The sequence below is a fragment of the Eubalaena glacialis genome, chromosome 14 (genome assembly GCF_028564815.1).
Source record: "Eubalaena glacialis isolate mEubGla1 chromosome 14, mEubGla1.1.hap2.+ XY, whole genome shotgun sequence".
In the NCBI taxonomy this organism is placed as follows: domain Eukaryota; kingdom Metazoa; phylum Chordata; class Mammalia; order Artiodactyla; family Balaenidae; genus Eubalaena; species Eubalaena glacialis.
The window spans coordinates 68,874,657-68,901,472 of record NC_083729.1 but is presented as its reverse complement, the minus strand read 5'-3'; the positions used below and the strand labels follow the sequence as shown (position 1 = coordinate 68,901,472).

General features: G+C 43.0%; 1 protein-coding gene and 1 long non-coding RNA gene across 2 annotated transcripts in view; one reads left to right on the top strand and one right to left on the bottom strand.

The window, feature by feature from the left end:
- Positions 1–2,478: 2,478 nt before the first annotated feature.
- LOC133105321 (uncharacterized) lies at positions 2,479–12,137 on the bottom strand. The gene is made up of 3 exons (XR_009703831.1): positions 11,988–12,137; positions 7,197–7,266; positions 2,479–2,567 (listed from the first exon to the last, which is right to left on the bottom strand). It is a non-coding gene; the product is annotated as an uncharacterized LOC133105321 (long non-coding RNA).
- Positions 11,252–26,816, top strand: part of EVA1A (eva-1 homolog A, regulator of programmed cell death) — a 74,567-nt gene continuing 59,002 nt past the window's right edge. Inside the window, exon 1 of the mRNA XM_061211312.1 lies at positions 11,252–11,517. The gene's annotated coding sequence lies outside the window, so the exon portion shown is untranslated. The remainder of the gene's footprint in view (positions 11,518–26,816) is intronic.

Genomic DNA, 26,816 nt, shown 5'->3' with positions numbered 1-26,816 from the left:
CTTAATATTGTCTGTTGGCTGGGAGCTCAGTTGGGGCTTTGATCAAAAAGCCTACAAATGGCTTTTCCATATGACTTGAACTTCTCACAGCATGGTGACTGGATTCAAAGAGTCAGCGTCTCAAAAGCAAAAGTTCCAAGAAGCAGGAAGTGAAAACTACTTATTCTCTTAAAGGCTAGGCCCAGAATTGGTATGGCATTATTTCTGCTACATTCTGTTTGTTAATCAGTCACAGAACCAGCCCAGACTCAAAATTAGGAGTAGCAAAGTCTCCCTTAGATAGGGATAGAGACAGAATTTGCCCTCATATTTAAGCTACCACATTCCCCAATTTCCACTCCAAATACCTCCCAAAATCACTCAAGAAGATCCTATGAAGCAAGGTAAGTCTATGAGCTTTCCAAAATATGTCTGATTCTTTCTTACCTCTCTGTCTAGAGCAAGCCTATCCCTCTTCATAAAGTTTTCCCTCAGATACCTCTACCCTCTGGGGGATCCCAGGACTGACTGTCCGGATTGGCCATTGATCAGTGTCTGCTGTGAAGTTTTATGACCATACAACCATCCATTGGTATCTGCAGGGGACTGGTTCCCCTCACAGATACCAAAATCTTTGGAGGCTCAAGTCCTTTATATAAAATGGCATAGTATTTGCATATGACCATTACATAGTCTCCTGTGTAATCTCTAGATTACTTATAAGACCTAATACAATGTAAATGCTATGTAGATAGTTGCTGGAGTGTGCAGCAAATTCAGGTTTTGCTTTTTGGAACATTGTGGAATTTTTTTTTTTTTTTTTTTTTTTTTTTTTTTTTTTTTAGTATTTTCAATCTGCAGTTGGTTGAATCCACAGATATGGAACTTGTGGATGTGGAAGGCTGAGTGTACCTGTTACTTGACACTTTCCAGATCTGAATACTCATTTTGTATGTAGTTTCCCACTGAGTGGGATTTATATGTCTTGGCCTTCAGCATTGATCAGTGCTTAGTAAGTATTTTCTGATTTGAATGCTATATTGTAGGGAGGAGTGATGGAAGGGAATTGGTATTTATTGAACACTTAGAGCCAAGCACAATGCTAAGTTTACATATATCATTTCATATATTTTTGATGACCATTCTATAAATATTATTATTCCCATCTGACAAGGAAACCAAGTACTTAATTTGCTTTATTTTACAACCAGTAAGTAGAAAAACCAGAACTGAATGCAGATCTATTTGAGGCCAAGGCCCTTATCTTTCACTGGCATCATCCTGCCTACAACTCCCTTGAAATGAAGCTGTCTGGGAAAAAAGGGGAAAACTATGTTACTAGGGACTGTGGTTTCTAGAGTATTTGAATCATAAACTCCCATGGGGAGGGTATGCTCTAGTCAGCTTATCTGCCTGCAGACATTTACTACTGCCTAGGACTAAAGCTAAACATTAACCCACTTGAGATCTGCTTTTTCTTTTTGTTTTTCAAACTCCCATGACTCTCAGTGGCCTTGGTCATAGACCCTTTCCATTATTATTCCTTTTTAAACAGCTTCTCGGTATCATGACAGCATGTTTGGAAACACAGTGGCATATTTGTGGTGATTAAACTTCACTAAAATGTCTGGATCCTAGGCTTCCATAGACCTCTTGGCTCCAGCATTGCCTGGGAGCCCCTATTTATGTCTCCATTTGAGGAATCTCAAGAGAGGGTTTGTGGTTCCTTCTCTCCAGCCTCAGAGGGGAGAAAAATTGCTGGCTCAGCAGTTCCAGAGGGCTTCAAGGGGATCAAAGAGAGAAAAGCAAACACTGAGGAAAAATGTGCTATTTATTCTTAGAACAAAGTTACATTGGCAGCTTTCTCCTCTCCAGTAATACTTGTTTTCCTGAAAGGATTATACACGTGTTTGCTTCCTTCCATAGGATTTAACCACCACTCAGCTTATGACCTGCAACTTCTGTCTCCCATCCCCTCTCAACTATGCTTTCAGTTTTCTCACTGGCTGGGCAAAATTTAAAGAGATTAAAATCAACCATGAGAGAAAGTGGGTTAATACAGTTGTTACAAATGTCCATGTCAGCAATCCAAGTCAGCAGCTTAAATTAACTCAGCCATGTGAGTGGCGTCCCTGTGCCATAATGGGGAGATCCAGAGATTTTAGGCCTCCATCTCCAGGGAAGGAATGAAGAGGCTTAGGCTAAGTGAGGAGGCCTGCTAAGTGGAGGTGTCTTTCTTTGGGAGAGCAATTTCATTCATGTTTTTTTCATGGATATTTCTGCTTTTAATTAATTGAACAAATTCATTGAGTGTTACGTGGCACGATAATTTATTGAGAAATTTTTTCGTATCTTCTTCTCTTTGGTGTCAGTGCTCTTCTCTCCTCTGCCTCAAGAAGGTAGGAAGACCCTTGTCTTTGGGAGCTTTTTTGTTGCTGGTTGAAAACAGACTTTCTAGTAGAAGAAGAAGCCCTTTTTCTTGGTTTTGTTTTGGTCACCTATGCTGATTGAGGGGAATTACGCTGGGGCTGGAGTGGGAGCTTTGGGTTTCTGAGGGTACACATCCTGACTGGATGCTAAGGAAGTCCCTGTAAAGGAAAGAAAGAACAAGATTACAGAGGGTGTTCATCAAGTATGAATGCCTGGACCCTGCTTTCCCACAGCACTCACAACGAGGGCTGCTGAAGGGCAGGAGGGGAGAGGGGTAGAGTAGAAACAACCAAACATTAGAGGCTGTGGCCTTGAGAACCCCTGTGAAAAAAATCTCAACTCCCAGGCCTCAGAAGTACCTGTCTCCTGGTTCCATGCAGCCTTGGAAAATAAGCCTGGATGTGGTAATCAGTATAGACAGAAGAGGCCCCTCTTTGCATGTTCTGTATGGTACAAGTCACCAGGGACCTACCCCTGACCCTGGGAAGTACCTAATAATGACTGAGATTAAATTTCCCTATGGAAGGAGTAAAGAGCTCAGGGAAAATTAAATTCAATTTAGAGAAATAAGAGTAGTGTGATAGTTCTTGCATCCTAATCATGTAGTAGCACCTACTAGGTGCTAGGCACTGTGCAAACCCTGGAGACAAAGAGATGAACAAGCACCTGTTGCCCTCACGGGTGAGGAAACACATTGCAGAGTTCACAATGAAGACATGTCACAGATGCCAGGGACTCAGGAGGGAGCACTGCCTCTATTTGGAGGCAAGGAAGTCTTTCCAGAATTGCTCACCTTTATTCTGAGTCTTAAAAGATGAGCTGGAATTCCTCAGTGGAGGATGGGGGTGGAGTTGAGAACATTCTGTACAAAGGTACAGAAGTGTGAAATAGCATGACATGTTTGGGAGATGGTAAAGAGGTTGATACAGCTGAAGCATGATAGATTGTTATAGAATGGGTGGAGGCTGACCGTGAAGGGCTTTGAATCCCATGCTAAGAAGTCTAGACTTTATCCTGTAAGAGGTGGGCAACCCCCAAAAGATGCTAGTAACATGAATATGTGCATTTATTATGAATCAAAACCAGTTAAGGAAGGTCACAAAGGAGGAATGACCACAAAGGTAGGAAGGAATCTCGGAGATGGGAAAGTGCAGAAGTGAAGGGAGAAGAGTTTGTGAAGAAGAAAGTAGCCAACAGTGGACAATACTGTAGAGAGGTACCAGCACAAGCTCAGGGACAGCCACTGGATTTTGAAATTCGGAGGATATTCTTGACTCCGATGAGGGCAATTTCAGTGGTGTGTTGGGGGTCAGAAACCAGACTACAGTGAGTTGACAATTGAATTGAGAAAGTGATAATAAATACACCCATTTGTTTGAGAAATTTGGAAAAGAAAAAAAGATACAGAAAAATACCTATAAATGGGTAATTTATTTATGTATTTCAAATGATGAGGAGGGCTTAAGCATCTTCAAGATTTAGGGGAAGAAGGCAATGGGAAGATCAGAGATGAGGGAAGAGAAATTAGAGCAAGGAAGGAAGTCTGGCAAGCAGAGGCTTGAAGCACAGAGAAGAACCCCCTGACTGACCAAATCTCCCATGTGCCCAAGGCGTTGAGGCCATACTTCCGTGTGGAAGCTGTTACTCTGCACATCTCAGTACAACTAAACTCTATGTTTCTGAGAAGTATAGTAAACCACTTAAACATAAATCAAATGGGTCATATTTTAAATGCATTAATCAAACTTGCTAATTTAAAGGATTCCTAGTATGGACCTTCTGTTGAAACAATGAATCAGCTTTTCATTTATTATCTCTTCTTCTGTTAGGACCATAATCTTAGACTCCTTGTTCACATCCAAAGTAGATCCCTCAACTCCATTAGCTGTGTCCAGACACAGGAGGCTGACTGGTTGCTGGATACCAGCATCAGTTTAAGAATGGAAATCACTCCAATTTGGGCACTGGGGTAATGAACAGAGTGCCATCCATTTGGTTTGATTAGATCTAGCACACCTGTGCATAAGGACACCGTGTTCCAGAACTTGCTACTATGAAATTTATGAATCAGAAAACTGATTAAATGAATGTACTGTAGGGTTTTAAGAAGTTCAGGGTTACCTCAAACATCTGCTCTGGTTAGTGCACAATCTTCAAAGAAATGTATAGTTTGGTATGTTTTGTCATCTGTCCTGTGTTTGCCTATTTATCTTTCAGACCAAATCACTCTACTAATTTCTCAAGCTCACACTTTTCACAGAGTTACAGGAGACAAGTATTTGAGGAATTTGGAAGTGTCATAGTGTCATTATCTATCTTCTTATTCCTCTAAAAATGACTTTCAGTAGTTTGCTACATATGAAGTGTACTTTTTAATAGGTTGTGGGACTAAAATTACTTATAGCAGAATGTCTTAATTTTATAATGAGTCAATGGTATTTTCAATATAAAAAAGACATTTATATTATAGACAACTGTTTAGGGTCATATACGTTGTGGATAGAGACATAACTTGCTTTTTCTTAAAGCACAACTATTAGCAACTTTACTAGGCATGTTTCATGATCCCATTGTCTCATATCTTATAATTAAAACCTCTCAGTTTTACAGTGACTTCCTGTTGGTTAGAAAGAGAGTGTTTTGTATGAACGATTTAGTAAAGTTATATTCATGCTTATTTAACCTTGTTAACCAAGATGAAAAAAGTAAAGGAGGTCTCAGCAAAAGGATGAGAATCTCCCTATGGAAAATAGAGGGAATAAAAGAAGCAAAATTTACACTCAGCTATGTTCATGGTTTAACTGGTGAATATGTTTTGATTCAAAACCTATCATTATTTCTGCCTGGCAAACCGGTTCATCTGTACCATTTTTCTAGATTCCATGTATATGTATTAATATATGATATTTGTTTTTCTCTTTCTGACTTACTTCACTCTAGGATTGACATATATACACTAATATGTATAAAATAGATAACTAATGAGAACCTGCTGGATAGCACAGGGGACTCCACTTTGCTGTATAGTAGAAACCAACACAACATCACAAAACAACTATATCTCAATTAAAAAAAAAACTATCACTAATCACAGGTAATGTTGTATTGGGCAGCAGAAACTGGTGAGAGAAATATTTTGATTTCTACTCTGTTGCCTCAAGCAAGATAAAGTGGTTGAGCCAAAAGGATTTAGATTTCTACTCTTCTGACTGGGCCCATGAGGAATTAATTCAATGAGAGATAAGCTTCCACTTCACAACAGAATAAAGACATGCTTAGTTGATGCTTGTTCCTCATTATTTCATCCCTTTAGGACACATAACATTTTAAGAAAGGTGGGGGAGGTGATTAGAACACTGGGAGGCCAGTTGGGGGGGTGGTGCTCAGCTGTGTGGCTCAAGTTCCCTGTGCTTTCTGGTTTTATTAAAAATTTTTTTGACTAGTGTGTCCAGCACCCCCTTATATTCCTCTGTACAGGCAAAACTTCGCTTTTTGAAAAGGAAGAGAAGGCCTGGGAACGTTAATTTCATTATCTACCTCTGGAAACTAAGGAGAGCATAACCATCAATACTGATTTATTTGGTGATTAAAGGCATCCATTAGACCTTGTAAAAAGTTGGTGAAAGGTCTGGCGGTAAGTGTATGGTGCTGCATTCTTCAACCTTTGGTGTCTAGGAGGTGTTAGTAGCTAATACTATCATATGACTAGTGTCATTTCAGCAGGTAGTTGTGAGGTGAATGAATTTAAATGCCACCTGGTTAATGAAAGGAAGGAGGAAACAAAGAAACAAAGAGAGAGATAAATTGTCCTGCTTCCCCTAATATTTTAAACAATATTTTCAGGCTCACTTTTGTTAAGATGAATAAATATGAAATGACTGTAAGATAGAACATTTAAAAAAAAACTCAGCCTCCTGATTTTCCAAAATTGACATCATTAATGGTGACACATTGATGTCTCTGTCTGCACATCCATTAGCCTCTCATCAGGCCATGAGGCAATTTCCTTTGTCTTTCATTATTTGGTTTACATGACTGCCTTGCTCTGACGCTCCTAGAGATCATTTACTACTTCTGGAATTCATAAGTGCTTGATGTTTGAATGCTTCTTGTAAATAGCAGTGCTATAAGAGAAGGGACAAGAATTCTGGTTTCAATCATTTGTACTTTCTTGGGACAGAACCAGATTTCCTACTCTTGACCATGTGATGATGACATTACCCGCTCAAGGCTGAGATAAATCCAGGGATTTTTGTTAGTTTGGTATTATCTTAACATGCTTTGGTCAAGAGAGAGATTTTGATATTTCCCTTTTCCTGATGACTTTTGGCAATCATCCATTACTAAACTGAGCACCTTACTTACTTTGCAAACTCCTTATCCATTAGGACCTAGGCTTTGTCTCTGCATTTCCTACAGAAGTGGTTCTTAACCCTGACTGTACATTTTAATCACCTACAGAGGTTAAAAAAATGGGCTCCACACCTAGAGATTCTGATTCAATTGATCTGGTCTAGAGCCCAGCTTGTAATTTCAAAATATTCCCCAGGTTAGGATTGAGTGTAACGTGCAGCAAGGTCACCTACAGTGTCTAGGACAATTCCTTGTGAAGGGCAGGTGGTCTCCAGGAAATGGCAGTTAAACTGAACTGCATTGATAAACAGGCTACACAGGGCCAGATGATTTTGGGTGAGGACATATCTGGACATATTCCACTGCAGGCATTGTGTAGTACCTTAAGCGGCTCATAATTTTAGGGTAAAACCACAGGGACCTGAAGGTCTTACCTTAGTTGAGTTGGTAGATCAGTTTTGTTTTGTTGTCCTCCTTTTGGGTACTGTGCCTTAGTTTCCTCATCTGTAAAATGGAAATAACCAAAGTTTGAGGTCATATTTTTGTTTGAGGCAAAAACCAGTACCAGTAAAAATTTGCTGCAATGAGCTTCATGTAAAATCATCAAATTGCTGTCATGCAAACACAAATGGGAGTTTAGGAAGTGGAAGCAGCAGAAATGTGTCTGGGGTACTTGTCAAAGTTGATCGATAGGGCTCAGCAATGATGTGGACTTAGGGATTCTCCTACCAAATCCCAGCATCATGACATTAGTGCTGTTGAAGAAATGCCACTGAGGGTTAAAACTACCACTTCTCTTTTGTGTTAAATGAAGGGGCTCTGGGGACTAGACCTCTTCCATGAGTCAGAGGTCCTGCTGCTGGCCAGGACACCAGTGTGCAGGATGGTGGAGCCCTGCTTTTACCACCAGCACCCTGGGAGCCCTGCACACTCTGCAGGGAGGCCCAAGCCTGCTGACACATCAGCAAGAATGCTTACACTGAGAGCTTAGTTCACAGCCCTGGGCCTGGACCCAGGCATGAAGTAGTTACTTCAGATCCTGGTTTCCTGGGATGAACACTCTTCCACTTCTAATTCCCCACCCCTGCCTATAACTGGAGCTGAGGCTGTTCCTGTGCACACGGACTCCCTCCTGCCTCTGTTCCTGCCTGGCTCATCCTGTGGATCTCAATCCCAGATTGTGTTCCTATCCACTTCAGCCTTAAGGCCAGCCAGCTGTCCCATAACCAGGGGAAACTTCACAAGATAGCCCCTAAGCATCTGCCACGGTCTAGCAGAGGGACTTAATGCTCCCGCCTCACATCTGATCTAAAGTCTGAAATGCTATGTAATACTATGCTTTAGTTATATCCCCCTAGAGATGGAAAATAGAGGATTCCCTCTTTTATGATAGTTGTGCTATTAGTGAAGTACTGTCCCCTCTCATTTTGGGATACATCTCCCCCATACATTTGGTTTCTCATAACAGTCTATGGTTTATCTCTTGTCATCTCATCTCAGGCTATGGAGGATCAAGCCACACATAGTGTCTTAGTAAAAGGGCAATCAAGGACAACTTATTTTACAGGTGGGAAAATGGGTCACAGAGAGTTTTGATGATGTGTAACTGTAATAAGTGAATGGGACCTGAAATGAGGACTCTCCTTTCTATCAAAGGGGCAGGGTGGCGGCAAAATGGTGGTGGTAAATGCCGACAGTAGTGGTAGCAAAGTGTACCATTTGAGAAACTTGGATTGCAGGGACAAACAGATTTTCACTTCTTGACATCTCAGTTTTCTCATTTTTAAAATATGAAAACAAGAGTACTTAACATGTCAGGATGTTGTGAGGGTTAAGAGAAATATATGTGAAAAGGACTGGTGCCGGGTTTGGCTCTTATAAGTAAGTAAGGTAGTAAGTGCACACACATGCAACCATGAAGTGGGTAGCTTTGAAGAGTTCCTGTCCAAGGCTTAACGATAGTCCACAGGTCTCCTGAGATAGCTTCTGGGAGCATCGGTTTCTATAGGACCCTGGAGCCGTCACTCCAAAGCCCTTCCCTCAGGTTGATCTCTCTGGAGAATGACCCCAAAGACCCCCAAGAGGGCTTTCTGGCCACTTATGCCCAGTTGCAGAACCAGAGGCAGGGGCTGTCCTAGGTGGCAGCTCTCATCCTGTTATACCTATGATTCCTGAAACCAGTTGGACAGCAGAGGTTCAACAGTATCTTCTTCATTATAATGAAATGAGGTTATCCTAAGCAGAGCATTTAGCCCAATGCCTGGTGTGTACTAGGCATTCAACAAATGTTAGTAGTTATTAATAGTAGTAGTTTTAAATCCAAAGCTAGGTTCATGGGTCAGAGTGCTTCCAAATTCCAGAGTCCTTCCTCTAGATTAGGAAGCAAGTGAATATGTTCTGGGTTAGGGCCAATCCATGGAAAGTCTATGCCACCGACTGTTATTTATTCATTCATGTATTTATTTATATACTTAGTACACATTTATGGAGCATCACTTATGTGTGTTGCCCTTGCTCAGCACACAATTCTCTGATCTCTGGTGTTTATGCATGGCAGTTGCACCAGGGTGGTACGAATAGTGTTACACCAGGAAAACCCACTTCTCAATATCACTTTTCCATCTGCCTTCTGATAAAGCTAGAGAGTTAGGAGGAGCTCTGATCATGGCACCTTGTGGGTGAAATCTGGAGTTAGTCATGTGTGTATTTTACAGGTAAGAAATCTGAGGCCTGAGAGGGGAGTACTTGCCCCAAGTTCAGACAGTACTCTAGTGGCCATCTGAGGCTAGAATCTGGTTCTGATTAGTTTAGGAAAAAAGGGCCCTTTCCAGCAGACCACTTGCCTCTGTATGAGAGGGAGATAACTAGTCTTTACATTTTCACTTACACATAGGTGTTCTTTTTCTTTCTGAAGAGGTGCATTTCAAGGTTAAATGAAATAGCATTTGAATAAGCCTAGAACAGTGGTTCTTAACTCTGATTGCATTAGATCATCTGAACATCATTTTGAGAATACTGATTTTGGAGCCCTACCCCAGACCAATTAAATATGCATTTGTGGGACCAGGGGCCTCATATTGGTTTTCAAAGCTCTCCAGGTGTTTCTAAAGTATGGTCAGGGCTCCACAGTCTAATATCCAGTCATTCTAATACACAGTCAGTGGTCTAGAGATCAGTGCTTCCAAAACTCTAATGCACATTTGAATTATCTGGGAATCTTGTTAAAATTCAGATTCTGATTCAGTAGGTCAAGTGGGGCTGGAAAGTTCCCACTTCTAACAAGCTCCCAGTTCATGTTAATACTGTCAGTCCCCAGACCACACTTGGAATAGCATCTCCAGAAGGTGCTCTGGATTCTGGTTATGCACTGGTCACTCACTAGGTACTCCAGCCAGAGGCCTGGAAATTACCTCTTTCCTTCATCCACTCATCTGCACCCTGTCAGCTCTTGGTCACTATTTCTTGTCAATTCCACCCCACTGTTCTCTGCAGCTCCTATCCTTTCTTGGTAGACTGGTCAACATTCTCTTCCATGTTCACCCACCATCACTCCCCATCCTGGCTGTGTTCTCTGCTAGACCACCTCCTGATGGGGCTATCCTATTCCTCCTTGGCTCTGTGCATGCCGTTTATACTCTGTGGAAAGCTCTTCCAGTTCTTGACCTATCTCTTAAGAGACCACAGAATCCCTGGACCTCTTCTCTGCCTGCACTAGTTACATATGACGATTGTCTAGGAACAACATGCCCTACTGGTTCTTTTCTAAGTTCCCAGAGCCCAGCTCAGCACCTATCAGGCTCTTAAATAAAGTAGGTGTTCAATTTAAGAAAGAAAACCCCAACTCTGAACGAGCAAGGCCAAATCAGCTGCTCTCCTTTGGATCAAAATGAACGTTCCTTCGAAATTATGTATTAGGTTTTAAACTCTCCAGTTGGAGAAAAAAAAATCGATCAGATTCAACAAAGTAAATATTATTTCCTGTTGTTTAATATGGGCTCAGGGACTTCCCGGTGGTCCAGTGGTTAAGACTCCGAGCTTCCATTGCAGGGGGCACTGGTTTCCATCCCTCCTGGGAGGAACTAAGATACCGCATGCTCTGCAGCACGGCCAAAACAAAACAAAAACAAAACAAACAAACAAACAAAAAACCAAACAACAAAAAAAGGGCTCAGAGCAGGTGATGGGACAGGAAGGAGAGGATGGATGCTGGAAGCAGCTTGGAGGTCTGCTTTCAAATCTGGGCTCGTCCCCGCAGGGGGAAAGGGAAGAGCCCGGGGACAGCCGATGGAGAAACTTCCATAGAAGTGCGCGGGTCAGGCTGGAGTTCCGGAGCTAGAACTAACTTGACGCGGAGGGAGGCGCCGCTTGGGGCAGCCATTGAAGTTTCGTGTCTTTCCAGAGCCCACATGGGCCACTGGCTTGGGGAGGGGGGAGGGGGGGGAGGAGGGAGGGAGGGCAGGTCCGGAGCGGAGTGGGTGGAGTGGAGGGGAAAGACCGAAGGAAATGAGACAAGCTTTTCCTCCCACCGACTCGCGCTTCTCCAGCGTCTGCGGGGCTCACTACCGCTGCCCGTGAGCGCCCAGGCTGAGACCCAGCGCCCCGCGCCCGCCTCGGCGTGTCTCCCCTGGGATTTTTTCCGAGGTGCCAGTGCCGGCCCAAACCCTGGCCACAGCTTTGTTGCGTCCTCCCCTTAGTGATCGGCTCCTGGTCCCCGAGCAAGGACCCCGGAAGTGCGCGTCGGTGGCTCTGGCGAAGGTAGGCGGCACCGGTGAGAGCTCTAAGGGCGTAGGGACGCCTGGCATCCCAAGCCGGCCCTGGTCTGCCCGGAATACCCCTTCTTCGGAAACACCCAGAGCACTTCTGATCTGAAGCCTCTGCTTTGTTCCTTACCCCCTGCCAGGTGTTGTAGCCTGGGTCCCCCAGGGAACTTTGCTTCCCAGCGCTTGTTTTTACTCTCTCTCTTCCTCTTACTTTCCTGTTGCTTCCCCCGCACCCTCCCCCCCCCCCCCCCGCTTCTTTTTCTGGACCCAACAGCTCTCTGCTCCTTGCTTATGCAGCCTGGCTTCCGAGAGCGACTCCTTCCCTAATCTCAGCGCCTCTCTCCTCCTCCGCCCCTGGGACCAGGGGCTGAGCGTGCGGGCCCGCGACAGTGACTGGCTTTGACCCCGGACCTGCCGGAGGCGGATCTGTCCGAAATTTCCAGGGCTCTCATTGATCTCATTTACCTTTGAGGCACTCAGCTGGCCGCGTGCTTTTGGCGACCCCCCAGGACCCCGAAATCAAAGCGGATTGGGGAGTGACAAGGTCGTTGGCGCCCCTTAAATCCTCAGGGGGACGCTCTGCTCGTGGAGAGGGGCGCGGTCAGCTTCTTGCAGCTCTGACTGGGCTTCCCAAGGATTGGGGTGTGGGGGTGGGGAGGAGCAATGGATATGGGACTCGGGGCGTGGAGGTAATGAGGCTGGCTTGGAAGGATAGGCGAGGAAACCACTTCGTGCTAGCTTGCCATTTTGCTCTTATTAACTGCCTGAGTGTTCACATCAAGGCTCTGAGTAGGGACTCCTATCCCTATTTTACAAAGGGGCAAAATGAGACACACAGAGGTTAAATAATGCTACCGGGGCCACATACCTGGGGAGGGGCCCAGCCAGGATTTGTGAATCAACTGGTTTGTACCGCACAACCCACACCCAGCCCTACAGAGAGTTCCTCTATGCAGTCTGAGCAGAATCCCAACACCTACCGCTGGGTCATACCATGAGGAACCAGGCTTTTTCCATTTTGAGCAAATACATCTTGGTTCTATTCAAATCCAAATGATTTATTTAGTACCTACTATCCTCACAATTCAGTGACAAGCACTGAAGTTTCACCTTGGAACCTTACTCTTTCATCCTCTACCCATCATTCAGTCTGTCAGCAAATATGTAATTCTTCCCCAGAAGGCTGGCTTGAATCTCTCTCCCCAAAAGGCTATTAGGCTTGTTGGCTAACCCAGACCCTGGAGTGGGACCTCCAGCATTTGAATCCTGGATGAGACCTTTCTGTAGTTTTCTGTGGCTGGATTTCCTCATCTGTAAAGTAGGGATGGGAGAAGTGGCTCTCAACTGGGGTTTTGATTTTGCCTCCCAAATGACATCTGGCAATGTCTGGAAACATTTTTGACTGTTAACATGTAAGTGTTGCCCCCACCCCCCAACAGAAGGGATGGGAATCTGCACATATGCACATGTTTTACAAGCACCAGAAGTAGATCCCGTGCATATTAAAGTTTGAGAATCACTGCCTTACAAAATAAAATCTAACCACAGACATTGGCCTACATGCCTGTTCACACTGGCCTCAACTTACCTTCCCAGCCTCACCTTATGACACTTCCTGTATGCACTTTCCATTCCACCCAACTCACTATTCTTCTGGTATTCTAGGTGTTGACTTTTTGGAATGCCCTTCTTCCTCCGTGGCTGACAAATTGCTCATTATTCTTTGAGACTAGAGCTCAAGTCCCCTGCTGGGTGAAGCATTATTCAGTTCCTGCAGATGGTTCGGTTCTGTCGCTCCCTGATACCCTAGCCCCAGCCATCCTCCCCTATTTTTTCTTTCAGTGCATCTCTCTTACAGTGTTTACTGTTCTGTATAGGGATCTCTTGTTCATCCCCTGACTTGTTTCTTTGTACCTGGACCTAGCACAGTGCTGTCCTCATGCTGGTGGTTAAGCTTGCGGACTTTGGAGTCAGGCTGCCTGCATTCAAATCCTAGTTCTGCCACTTAACTCTGTGACCTTGAGCACATTGACTCAGTCTCTCAAAGCCTTATTAACAAAATAGGAAGAAATAGTCTGCCTTCTCTGCAGAGAAGTGTGATTAACTAATAGGATAATGATTGTTCATCTTAGTACTGAGTGGCTACTCTGTGCCAGGACATGGCTCAATTTTAGCATTTTATATTTTAGTCATTTAACTTTTATGAGGACCTTATTAAGTTAGTACTGGTATTACCCTATTTTCCAGGCAAAGAAATGGAGGCACAGAGAGGCTAAGCAGTTTGCCCAAAGTCACACAGCTAATGAGTGGTAAGCCAGTATTCACACAGACATCTGAACTGCAAAACACACACTCTTCACACTATGCAGGTAAAGGGCTTAAACCAGTGCCCCACATATAGTAAGTGCTCCATAAATATGAGCTGGAGTTTGCTGTGTACATTGATAAAAGCCAAAGTCCATTGGGTTTTTCAACTGCACCACACTTGTGATCTAAGACTGTGCCATTATTTTTACAATCCTGTTCCTTCCCTCTCCTTCTTGCCCCTAACCCAGTCTCAGAGGGACAGGACATTGGGATCAGTCTCCTGTCACAGTTCTAGGTCAGCACCAATGAACTTGATGCTAAATGGAGCTTTATGTGTGCCAGGTCAGAGTCAGAATGGCATTAACTCTTTGGGGATGGTCCTATGGAATCAACACACATGCTTGAGGTTAGAGGTGCAGACGAGGGGTCAGGAGCTACCTGACTCCAGCTTTGTCCTTTCTAAGCATGTGCCCTTTGCAGTGTGCACCTAGCACAGAAATATTGGGTTAAATCAATCAACGAATGTGGGATGGATGGATGAATGGCACCAGGTGGGTCTCTTGCCTTATACTTGATGATGCAGAGTATGTTTTCTCTCCAAGTGTTATATATCAGGGGTCCCCAACCCCTGGGCCATAGAATGGTACTGGTCCATGGCCTGTTAGCAACAGGGCCACATAGCAGGAGGTGGACAGTGGGCGAGCGAGCTAAGCTTCATCTGTATTTACAGCCTCTCCCCATCACTTGTATTACCGCCTGAGCTCCGCCTCATGTCAGATCAGCAGTGGCATTAGATTCTCATATGAGTGCAAACCCTACTGTGAACTGCGCATATGAGGGATCTAGGTTGCGTGCTTCTTATAAGAATCTAATGCCTGATGATCTGAGGTGGAGCTGAGGTGGTGATGCTAGTGCTGGGGAGTGGCTGCAAATACAGATTATCATTAGCAGAAAGGTTTGACTGCACAGAGACCATAATAGATCAATTGCTTGCAGACTCATATCAAAGCCCTATCACTGAGTGGCAAGTGACAATTAAGCTGCATCTGGTGGCAGGCTTTATAGGGGCAAGTGAGTTGATGTCCTTCAATAGTACAACTGCATCTGGTGGCAGGTTTTAAGTCAGAATCCAACACTTATTTTAGTCTGCATGTGGCTTGCCCATTATTTTATTTACCACTTCCATCCACACCTCTTTCCCACACTGCACACTTGTCTCAGTCACAGTTTTGGTAAGCCCACAAGCTAACTCTAGCCAAACGTGGAGTTCAAGCACCATGCATTAAAAGACAAGCCTTTGGAGTTTTTCAAAAGAAACAAACGTGAACACAAAGAACAGAAGCGATTATTGAAAGCCACCACTTCATCAAATGTGTCGGCACTGAGAGCATCATTCTTAGTGACTAACTGCATTGCTAAAGCTAAGAAGCCCTTTACTATTGGTGAAAAGTTAATACTGCCTGCTGCTAAGGACATTTGTTGTGAACTTTTAGGAGAGGCTGCAGTTCAAAAGGTGACATGTGTTCCTCTTTCGGCTAGCACCATAACTAGACAAATTGATGAAATAGCAGAGGATATTGAAGCACAACTGTTAGAGAGAATTAATGAGTCACCATGGTATGCAATCCAGATTGACGAGTCTACCGATGTTAACAACAAGGCAACAATTGCTTGTTTTTGTGCGATATATTTTTCAGGAGGATGTGCATGAGGATATGTTATGTGCACTTTTGTTGCCAACCAACACCACAGCTGCAGAACTATTCAAGTCTTTGAATGATTACATATCAGGAAAACTGAATTGGTCATTTTGTGTTGTTATATGCATAGACGGAGTGGCTGCCATGACTGGAGAGCTTTCTTGTTTCACTACTCAGGTCAAAGAGGTTGCCTCTGAATGTGAATCTATGCACTGTGTCATCCATAGAGAAATGCTGGCTAGCCAAAAAATGTCACCTGAATTTAACAACGTTTTGCAGGATGTGATTAAAATTATCAACCACATTAAAGTACATGCCCCTTATGATCATCTCAATAGATGCAGAAAAAGCTTTTGACAAAATTCAACACCATTTATGATAAAAGCTCTCCAGAAAGTGGACATAGCTGGAACCTACCTCAACATAATAAAGGCCATATATGACAAACCCACAGCAAACATCATTCTCAATGGTGAAAAACTGAAAGCATTTCCTCTAAGATCAGGAACAAGACAAGGATGTCCACTCTCACCACTGTTATTCAACATAGTTTTGGAAGTCCTAGCCATGGCAATCAGAGAAGAAAAAGAAATAAAGGGAATACAAATTGGAAAAGAAGAAGTAAAACTGTCACTGTTTGCAGATGACATGATACTATACATACAGAATCCTAAAATTGTCACCAGAAAACTACTAGAGCTAATCAATGAATTTGGTAAAGTTGCAGGATACAAAATTAATGCACAGAATTCTCTTTCATTCCTATACAATAACAACAAAAGATCAGAAAGAGAAATTAAGGAAACAATCCCATTTACCATTGCAACAAAAAGAATAAAATACCTAGGAATAAACCTACATAAGGAGGTAAAAGACCAGAACTCAAAAAACTATAAGACACTGATGAAAGAAATCAAAGATGTCACAAACAGATGGAGAGATGTACCATGTTCTTAGATTGGAAGAATCAATATTGTGAAAATGACTATACTACCCAAAGCAATCTACAGATTCAATGCAATCCCTATTAAATTACCACTGGCATTTTTTACAGAACTAGAACAAAAAATCTTAAAATTTGTATGGAGACAAAAAAGACCTCGAATAGCCAAAGCAATCTTGAGGGAAAAAAATGGAGCTGGAGGAATCAGACTCCCTGACTTCAGATTATACTACAAAGCTACAGTAATCAAGACAATATGGTACTGGCACAAAAACAGAAATATAGATCAATGGAACAGGATAGAAAGCCCAGAGATAAACCCACGCACCTATGGCCAACTAATCTATGACAAAGGAGGCAAAGATATACAATGGAGAAACGACAGTCTCTTCAATAAGTGGTGCTGGGAAAACTGGACAACTACATGTAAAAGAATGAAATTAGAACACTCCTTAATATCATACACAAAACTAAACTCAAAATGGATTAGAGACCTAAATGTAAGACCGAACACTGTAAAACTCTTAGAGGAAAACATAGGAAGAACACTCTTTGACATAAATCACAGCAAGATCTTTTTTGATCCACTTTCTAGAGTACTGGAAATAAAAACAAAAATAAACCAATGGGACCTAATGAAACTTCAAATCTTTTGCACAGCAAAGGAAACCATAAACAAGACGAAAAGACAACCCTCAGAATGGGAGAAAATATTTGCAAACGAATCAATGGACAAAGGATTAATCTCCAAAATATATAAACAGCTCATGCAACTCAATACTAAAATAAAAACAACCCAATCCAAAAATGGGCAGAAGACCTAAATAGACATTTCTCCAAAGAAGACATACAGATGGCCAAGAAGCACATGAAAAGCTGCTCAACATCACTAATTATTAGAGAAATGCAAATCAAAACTACAATGAGGTATCACCTCACACCAGTTAAAATGGGCATCATCGGAAAGTGTACAGACAACAAATGCTGTTGTTGAGAGGGTGTGGTGAAAAGGGAATCCTCTTGCACTGTTGGTGGGAATGTAAATTGATACAGCCACTATGGAGAACAGTGTGGAGGTTCCTTAAAAAATTAAAAATAGAATTACCTTATGATCCAGCAATCCCACTACTGGGCATATACCCAGAGAAAACCATAATTCAAAAAGACACATGCACCCCAATGTTCATTGCAGCACTGTTTACAATAGCCAGGTCATGGAAGCAACCTAAATGCCCATCGAGAGACAAATGGATAAAGAAGATGTGGTACATACATATGATGCAATATTACTCAGCCATAAAAAGGAACGAAACTGGGTCATTTGTAGAGACGTGGATGGACCTAGAGACTGTCATACAGAGTGAAGTAAGTCAGAAGGAGAAAAACAAATGTCGTATATTAATGCATATATGTGGAATCCAGAAAAATGGTACAGATGAACCGGTTTGCAAGGCAGAAACAGTGACACAGATATAGAGAACAAACGCATGGACACCACGGGGGGAAAGTGGGGTGGTGGGGGGTGAGATGAATTGGGAGACTGGGATTGACATATATACACTAATATGTATAAAATAGATAACTAATAAGAATCTGCTGTATAAAAAAATAAAATAAAAAATTTTTTTTAAAAACTAAATAAAATAGACCTCATTCTCAAAAAAAATAAATAAACAAATAAGTAAAGTACATGCCCTTAACTCATGTCTGTTCGCGCAGCTTTGTGAGGAGATGGACGCAGAGCACACACGTCTTCTCTTATACACAGAAGTCAGATGGCTTTCTAAAGGTAGATCACTGGCCAGAGTTATTGAGTTATAAGAGCTGCTCCAGAGATTTCTTTTAGAAAAAGAGTCACCACTGAGCACATTTCAGTGACACAGAATGGGTTGCAAAACTTGCTTACCTGTGTGACATATTCAACCTGCTCAATGAACTCAATCTGTCACTTCAAGGGAGGACAACAACTGTGTTCAAGTCAGCAGATAAACTGGCTGCATTCAAAGCCAAACTGGAATTATGGGGGCAACGAGTGAACGTTGGGATTTTTGACATGTTTCAAACATTAGCAGAGATTTTGAAAGAGACTGAGCCAAGACCTTCTTTCTCCCAGCTGGTACATGATCACCTATCTCATCTTTCAAAAGAGTTTGAGCATTACTTCCCAACCACAAAAGACCCCTGACCTGGGAAGGAATGGATCCGTGACCCACTTGTGAATAAACCAGGTGAATCGACTTTGTCCGTGCTAGAAGAGGAGCAACTTCTTGAGATCGCAAATGACGGTGACCTTAAAAGTATGTTTGAGACAACTTCAAATCTCCATACGTTCTGGATTAAAGTCCAGGCAGAATATCCTGAGATTGCCAGAAAAGCACTGAAAAACCTGTTTTCATTTCCAACATCCTATCCTTGTGAAGCAGGCTTTTCTGTAGTGACAGAAACCAAAACGAGATTATGGAGTAGACTGGACATAAGCAACACGCTTTGGGTGTCACTGTCTCCCATCACCCCCAGATGGAACCATCTAGTTGCAGGAAAACAACTTCAGGGCTCCACTGATTCTGCATTATGGTGAGTTGTATAATTATTTCATTATATATTAAAATGTAATAATAGAAATAAAGTGCACAATAAATGTAATGTACTTGAATCATCCAGCAACTGGTCATCCCCCCTCCCTGGTCTGTGGAAGAATTGTCTTCCACGAAACCAGTCCCTGGTGCCAAAAATTTGGGGAACACTGTTATATATTAAAGGTAAAAATTGTTAAGAGAATTTAATGACTCATATGGAGTTTTGGAGAACCAGGTTTGGAACCTGTCACTGACCCCCTATCTGAGTTATGCATGACACTGGATACTAGGTTACAGGTGATCACTTCACTAACTTGGAATCTTTTTCCCTGAATGCAGCCCTGCCTTTGAAAGGTGAACCCCTTCCTTGCTGGTCCATTGGCCACTTGCTGTATAGGCCAGACTACCTTGCACAAATACCTGCACATTTGTGTACTCTGGCTTCTTCCACAGCGGACTCACACAGTTGTAGTCCCCCTGAGTTTGCTTGTTTTGGCAGGTTGTCTCCCAAACTTTAGTGGAATGAGATTAGCTGGGTGTGCAAGGCCTTGAGGTTTTGTTAGGGGGTCACAGAAATACTCTAGTAAGCCTGCTTTTGAGGATGGAGCAGAGTGAGAACTTCCCTGTCCATCAACACATCAGAGACCACTCAGATCCCCTGTAGCACTGCCTTCCCCCTTCAGATACCAGACTCTTACTGCCTCTGGAATTATCCTCTCTCCTGGGTCACCAGATGGTTGATCTGAGAAACAGATTCCCCTGGGGTATTAATGACTGGAGTAAAAGTCTGACAAGATTTTTTGGGCATCACTTGCATTTTCACTGAGGTATTTAAAGCCTGATCTAGAAGATAAACTAGCCCAGGAGAGGAATGTCAGACCCGGCACTAGGTTTTCAGGCCTCTGATGTCATGGTTTGGCTGCCTCTTAACTGACAAGCAGGCAGATTCCTAATGAAGCTGGTTCTGCTTGTGTGTCTGGTTCTAAGGAGAGACACCTCACCCTGTTCAGGTCTTGGGCTGTGTTCTGTGAAATGTACCTCGATTATTTGACTCTATGTGAAATCCTGTTTGGTTCTGTAAGGGTCACTTAGTCTAGACTAGACTAGACTAGACTGGTGATGGTATCTTGAGGAATTAGGGTGAGTTTGGAATACACGTGGGGTAAGTAGCTCTGTGCTGGGTGCCAGAGAGACAAACATGAGGAAGATAATATCCTGGCTGATGAACTGTACGGATGGCTCCTCCCGAGTCTGGGCTTTTGAACATTACCTTTAGAGCAGCCAAAAGTCTGTATGAATTGGTAAGTAATTGCTAAGTTTCTCTGGACTTAGAGAGGGAGGAAGAAAGCAGGGGCAGAGAGAGAGAGAGAGACAGAGACAGAGACAGAGAGAGACAGTGAGAGTGTACTTGATCAACTGGGTCTGTTTTACATAAAATCCAGCATGTGACCTAGCAGATCAACTGTCATGACTGATACATTTCCTGGGAATCATGTTCACAGTTGCAGTCATTTTCTTTGATCCCAAAGCCTTTTGCCAAAGCTCACCACAGGTGATAGGTACATATGCTTGTTGATTGGACAGTTTATATAGGTGCTTCTATAGGTCATTCCCAGACTTCAGTAATTTATTTACCACTTAGTGACCCCTCCTGGCATGTAGGAAACACTTAGTAAGTAATAAATGAGTGAATGAATGCCCTAGCATGAAAGTCATATCTTGACCCTCAAGATGCTCATGGCCTGAATGGGGAGATAGACAAGAAAACCAGCACAACACAGAGGAGTAGTTCTGTGACAGATAAGATACAGATGCAGAGGAAGACTCAATCCAGTCAGGGGTCAGGGAATAGAGGCAGTGAGAAGGGAGGTCTCTTTTGAGGAACATCCTTCCTCCACAGAAAGTGGTCTCATAGGTGGTTCCCAGTGGTCAGTTACAATAGGAGCACCTGGGGTGGGTGCCAGAACCCATGGTAAGGGTTTTGTATGCCTTTATTGCATTGATCCTCACAACCATCCTCTGAGGTCAGTATCAGAGGAGGAATCAGGATCCCACCCTCAGCTAAAAGACAGACCTGGGATCAGATCCAGGCCACCGGACTCTAAGCCCTTCACCATTGCTTCAGACAGTGTCGGGATGGTCATTTTATCATCAGAGACACTTTTAGAGAATCTAGTTTTCAAAAAGGAAAGTACAGGTGTGTGGGTTGCTGTGGTTCAGGTGGGAGTGGCCTTTTCCTCCATGTTTTTCCTCCTTTCCCTCTCCTCTGCCTGATGTCTGAGGTCTTGCCTTGTTAGAACTTAGAAGCAGTTAGAAGCTGTCTGCTCTGAGGGTCAACAACTCTCTCTTCCTCCTCTTGCTCCCTCTTTGATCTCCTAGGCAGCTTGTACTTTGTCCTCCAAGGTGAGAGGAGGCAGAAATGCTGCTCAGCAGAGAAGTAACCATAAGCTTTTGAAGGAAAGAAGTCTTTTTTACAAAAAACCTGCTGTAATTTAAGCCTTTTCTCTTTGCCCTGTGCCCTCCTGCCTGTGTCACTCAGATGGTCAGTAGCGGGAGGGAACTGACTTCAGGGGGTCTTGTTTCTACACAGGGACCCCCTTCAGAAGGGCTGCCCAAACCTGTCTTACCCTTAGGACCTACACAAATATGGCTGACTTGTCCTTTTACTCACTTATCTTGGCAAGACAGGCCACAGCAGCCCAAGAGAAGGGGCTGGAAGGGCCTCCTTATTGGAAGACACATACAATACTTTACTGAAGCGCCTATCCTGTGTTCCACTTGGCTGAACAACCTCTGACATTAGTTTCCTTCCTTGCTGGATTGAACTTTGAGGACCTCATGAAAATCAGAAAACAATGACTTGGACATATTAGAGTCTGGAAAAGATACACATGAAAGTGAAGATGGTGCTTGTGGATGGCATTGTATGCTCACAGAGATAGCTTGGTGGCCTTGGTTTGTCTCTTTAGCTCAAGCTGTTAGTGCTTACCGACTCCCTTGTGTGCCAGGCATAGTTCTAGGCCCTGGGGACACTGAGATGAACAAGTACTCTTCCTGCCCAAGAATCTCTGAAATCCAGTGTGCAGACAGGGGAATCAAAGATAGTAATGAAGCATTTTGCTATCCATCTCTCTCATTAAATAAGTTCTCTGAAAGCAAGACATGTCTTATTGATTCCTAAATCACTAGAGTCCACCATGAATTCTTGCATATTGTAGACGTTCAATCAATGATTGTTGCATCACTCTAAAATTCAGCACTAGAGGCAAGACAGAGTACTTTGGCTGTCCAGAGGAGGCACAGCTAAACTCAGCTTGGACATCAGGTAGGTCCAAGAGCATCTAGGAGGCTGAGATGGAGGCATCTAGGCTGATGAGAAGAGACTCACAGGCAGAGGGACTGGAGAGAAATACAGCATGGCCAGGTGAGCAGGCATGGTGTGCTCCAGGAAGGGAAGAGACGTAGGTGTGGTTGGAGAGGAGGGAAGAAGATCTCTAAATGGGCAAAGTGGCACACCAGGAAAAGCCTTGCTAAAGGGTTTGAATTTTACTCTGAAGGCACGGGGGAGCTACTACAGGATTTCACACAGAGGAGAGACTAAGTCAGAGTTTCATTGTAAAAATAGACCCCTCTGGCAGTAGATGTTGGAGAGGAATAAGACAGGTGCCAGGAAGACCATGTCAGGACACCACTGCAGTTTAGAGAGTAGAAAAGACCTGGGGTTTGGAGTCAGACCGACCTCAGTCTACATAGCAGCCCCATAACATCTTTGTGTAACTTAGGCTATTTATTAAGTGCTTCTGAGCTTCTGTCTTTCTCAATCTGAAAACAGGGATGGATTATCCCCCTCCCTCATGGAGAGATGACTGTCGAGACTATGGACGATGAAGTATGTGAAGTGTCTACTGCAGTAATTGATCCATAATTGGCATGTGAAAATAGTGGTGAATATTATTTTTAATATTATTGTTACTTATCATCTAGGTGGAAAAAAATGAGGCTCTATCTAAGACACTGGTAATAGGAGTGGAGAATTGGGCACAGACTCAAGAAATATTTTGGCAATAAAGTTGACATAATTTGGTGACTGATTGTTCAGTGGAGTTTGGGGGCAGGGGCAGGAGTCTAGGACTGACTGGGATTTTGGCCTGGGCAACCAAGAGTAAGGATAGTGGAGCTATTCATTAGGAGAGGTTATGGAGGACGAGAAGCATTTGCAGGAAAAGATGATGAGCTCAGTTTCAGACAAACTGCATTTGAAGAATTTTAGGGACAGCCAGAGAGACATGTCTAGTGGGTAAATGGTTTAGCAGATTTGGCATCCAGGAGAGAAGTCTTAAAGAAGATTCAAGGGCAAACTTTTAACAAGAGGTAATGAATTCATGGTGTTCAAGGAGAGTATAGAGCGTGGGAAGAGGAATTATAATGGCCAGTGCTTATTGAGTGTGTACTATGTGTTTGTTCTAAATATTTTATGTGTATTAATGCTCTGAATAACCATTGTCAGAGAAGACTATTATACCTACTTTACAAATGAATAAACTGAGGCATAGGGGTAGTAAGTAACTTGCCCAAGGTCATACAACTATAGTAATGGACCTAGGATTTTAGGCAAGGCAGTCAGGATTCGGAGCCTGTGCTATTAATGTCTTTGCCAGATTGCCTCTGAGAGTGGGGGGACTAGAGCGCAACAGTGGCCTCTGAGGAAGGGGAAGGAGAGGCTCTAGTGAAGGCAACAGGAGTAGGAGCTGGGCAGAAAAGTAAGAGGAAATGGGAGACTGGAATACAGGAGAGTTTCCAGGAAGGAGGGATCAGTAGCATCAAATTATCTGGAAATCCATTAAGAAAAGAAATGAAATATCCATGGATTTGGGAATAAGGAAGTTATTGATGACTTGGTGAGGGGAATTTGAAAGATGAGGTGGGTTGAGGAACAAATGTGAGGTGAGTAGGTAGAGATACCAAACATAGGCAATTCTTTCCAGATGCTTGGCTGTGGAAGCAACAAGAGAGGGAAGATGATAACTAAAGGTATTAGGTAGAGGGAACATTTTAGAGATGGAAAAGACCTGTCAATATCTATGGGGAGGGACAGAACCAGAGGAGGCCTCACAGAGTGGCCACAAATGCACTATGCACACTGGGCAAAATATCTCTATGTTCACTTTTCTTTTTCATACAGATTTTTAATATCTCTCCCCATGTTCTGGACAGCTTCCATGTAGATGGTTAGGACTCACTAAATAAGCCCCTGAAATGTGTTTCAGATCTTCAGCTTTTATTAGGTGGAGTAGAGAAAATTTCTTTCATAGTACCCAATGGTGAATCATTATCGCATGTTGTTAAATCCAGACCATATCAAATTTATGTACAGTACATCATCTACTGAATTTATCTTTGAAATATTCCAAGAGAGCACAATGTGCTAGAGCTCCCTGTCATGCATGTGGAATTGGGGTGTCTGCTCTATAGATACCAGAGTAGTAAGAATGATGGGTGGCAGAAAGCCTTAAGAGGAAGGAAAGTGACTCAGAGCACAGTGGGTGGAAGGGAGGGGACACTGATCTTTGTGTGTGTGTGTGAGTTAAGTTTTATTTGGGGCAAAATGAGGACTGCAGCCCGGGAGAGGGGGACACTGATTTTGAACTGGACATGAGACATATGATCCTGTGAGCAGAGGGAAAGGTGATTGGAGATTAAGATAAATCTATAGAAGGAAACAGAGATTTGCTTGGATTTTATAGGAAACGGAAGGCATATTTTGTAAGGAGGTTTGCTAGGGCGACAACCCTATGCTTAAAATGAATCTAGATAATTTGGCTGCTGCAATTTAAGTTCTTAATAATGGGAAAGACTGACATTTCCTTATGAATGGTTTGTTACCAGGCTTAAAGGACAAGTCCAACAAGCTCTGAGAAGTGTTTATCTAGATCCAAAGACAATCTTTGTGTTTTAATACATAGGATTCTTTTGTCGTTCAGACCAGAGGTAGATGCCACAGTAGGTTAAAAGTTTGACTTAAACATGAAATTCAGCTTTGTCTTCCTTCATGGAACTGACATCCCTGAGGCTGCAGGCTGGAAATAGGGTTTGGCTGCCAACTTCATAAATTTGCCTTGGTTGGAATGGTTGGAATCTTCTTGGAAACATCTCAGTGAAATGCACACACACCTCCACAGAAGGCCTTTATGGATGGGGCTCTCTCTCAAAGAGACACTGTCCAAAATCAGAAAGACCACACAGGAAATGGCCTTGGGATATTTTTCTCCACATGAAGCAGCAACTCAGCTGAATTACTTGCTTGATCTTGAGCTTCAGGTATTAGGAAAAATGAACAGTACTACTTTCAAGAGTCACATTTTGAGCTTGAAGATTCCCTCTGTATGAGTCAAGGAAGAATCATTCCAGCCTAACTCCCTCCTCAAACTTTCCCATGCAGGTCTTTCATCTGGATGTAGGCATGGTGTGGAGTGCCTTTGGCTGGGTATGGGTGTGATGCACAGACAGGACACTCTCCTTAGGGCCAGAGGGAAGAAATTGTAGTAGTCTTGCCCACCTTTTCCTAGTAGAAAAGGAGTAGAGGATGTCCTTCTCTAGGAGGACATGGTCAGGATACTGTATGCTTCTGTGAAAATGTGGACTTGGACTCAATGATATAAATGTACATGTGACTTTATTCTAGTTTCATGGGGTCTGAATTTGATCTCATGGAAAGGGCTATGTAAATATTCCACACATATTCCAAGAATGAGTGAATAGGGTTGTTTACATGCTCCAAACATCCATATCAAAGCTATTAATGGTGCTTATGCCCAACCTTCTGGACCATGGGAGTACCAGAAGGGTCTGAGGGGCAGTATCTGGTGTGCTCAGAAAGTAACAGCTTTGATTCCTTAGGTTATTTCATTGATATTTGATTCATTAGTAAAATCTCTCTCTCTGTCTTTTTTTTTTTTCATTCATCCAATCATTCGTTCATTCAACAGACTGAACTACTATGTGGCTGGCTCCAGGATATGTGATGGTAATGTGGTGGTGAATCCAACAGTCTTAGTTCCTGTCTTCTTGGAGCTCACTTTATTAGGGGACAGACATTAAAGAAATAATTACACAAAGAAATACATGATTACAAACTATGGTAAGCACTATGTTGGAAAAGAGCAGGGTGCTCCAGGAGGGAAAGAGAGGAGACAGTTTAGCTTGGGGGTGTCTAGTGAGGAAGACAGATATGTAGACCCATATCTACTGTATATGACATGCCATTTATTGGTGGGATACTGTTTCCAAGGAAGGAGTGCCTGACCCATGTATAGGTCTGAGGGGGCAGTTCTAGGAAGCTTCATAAAGGAAGGGATATTTAAGAAGAATCTTGAAGAATAGGTGGAAGTTTTTTGTTTTTTTTTTAATGTGGAAAGGGAGTAGTGTTGTTCTACGTGAAGAGAACCTGGTGTGTTTATAGGACCCTCATTCAGCAAGGAGTTTGGGCTTCAAGTAGGGGAATAGTGAGAGATGCATCAGGAAAGATTGGTAAGGGCCAACTAACACAGATTAGACTTTATCTTGGAGGCAAGTCACTGGAGGGAGTGATGAGTTACCAAGGGGAGTGTTCTAGAACAAGTTACCAAGGGTGCAGCAAAATTTTTCGGTGAAGGATCAGATAGTAAATATTTTAAGCTTTGCAGGCCATACAGTTTCTGTTGCAACTACTCACCTCTGCCACTATAGTGTGAAAGCAGTTATAGATGATACATAAACAAATGAGCATGGC